Genomic DNA, 1,328 nt, shown 5'->3' with positions numbered 1-1,328 from the left:
TGTAGAAATAGTCAGATAACTGGTGTGTATATATATATATATGGCAATATACTTCACTTTATCGTGCAGTTACTGTTAATACCTAATTTAGAGAATTAACATTGCTTATATATATATATATACACACACAGAGGTAAATATCAAACGATGAGAATGTGTTCTCAACACCCCATTGGTGGATAAAGATTCTTTATTTGTGTTTTAAGGCTACAATTGGTTTCATGTTAAGGAATACTTCAACAATTATCTACCCTATCACACAAAAGAATTGATGCTCGTCTCCATGTTATATATATATATATATATATATATATATTTGCACACACTCATATAAATACCTCAGGGTATGGCATACTGACAGTTTCTAACTGAAAGATGCCTATTGTATATAAATGTGTGTGTGTCTGTGTATGTGTGGGTGTTTGTCTCCCACATAGCACAAGTCACAACTGGTATTGTTGTGTTTACATCCCTGTAACTTAGTAGGTTGCCCAAAGTTACCAATAGAATTAATAACAAGCCTGATTCATTTTACTAAAAGTTGTTCAAGGTGGTGCTGCAGCATGTGGTTGTGAAGCAAAATTCTTACCACACAGCCACACCTGGCCATAAATTCTAAAAGATATCCATCCACGTTGTCAATAAATGGTCAAGGCAATGTTTGCAAAAAGATGTCTCTTCTATTACAAATGAAAGATAAATACTGTGAAACAGTAGCTTGAAACGAATATTTATGCCTGAAAGAAAATACCAAAACAATGACTTGGTGAATTTCACATTGTTAAAACTAAAATATTAACTCTAATAACAACAGATTCACAATGTAGAATTCCCTGGAAACAGTAAATCTGTATGTAGGAAGTTTCTCTTTTATCACGATTGTTAAAATAATAATGCTCTATGAAAAAAAAGAAGAAAAAATGTTGAAAAGTAAAACAGGCATTCCATTAATGTCTTCCAAACTGCATTTATTTTCCATGTATAACAAATGTCTCACTTTATAAAATGTTTCATTTAGTATATTTATTTACCTCATGTTATGTCATGATGATTATAACTAAAAAGAATAAAATGGTGCTATACATGGTTATCTAAGATTAGAAAATAAACTTTCTTTGCAGAAAATAAGCAAAAAACATTAAACATATACACTCTCTGAGTGGTTGGCGTTAGGAAGGGCATCCAGCTCATCCATCTGTAGAAACACTGCCAAATCAGATTGGAGTCTGGTGTAGTCATCTGGTTTCACCAGTCCTCAGTCAAATCGTCCAACCCATGCTAGCATGGAAAGCGGACGTTAAACGACGATGATGATGATGATGATTGTA

Source organism: Octopus bimaculoides, chromosome 10 (assembly GCF_001194135.2).
Source record: "Octopus bimaculoides isolate UCB-OBI-ISO-001 chromosome 10, ASM119413v2, whole genome shotgun sequence".
Taxonomy (NCBI): Eukaryota; Metazoa; Mollusca; class Cephalopoda; order Octopoda; family Octopodidae; genus Octopus; species Octopus bimaculoides.
Note: the sequence above shows the minus strand (reverse complement) of the source record.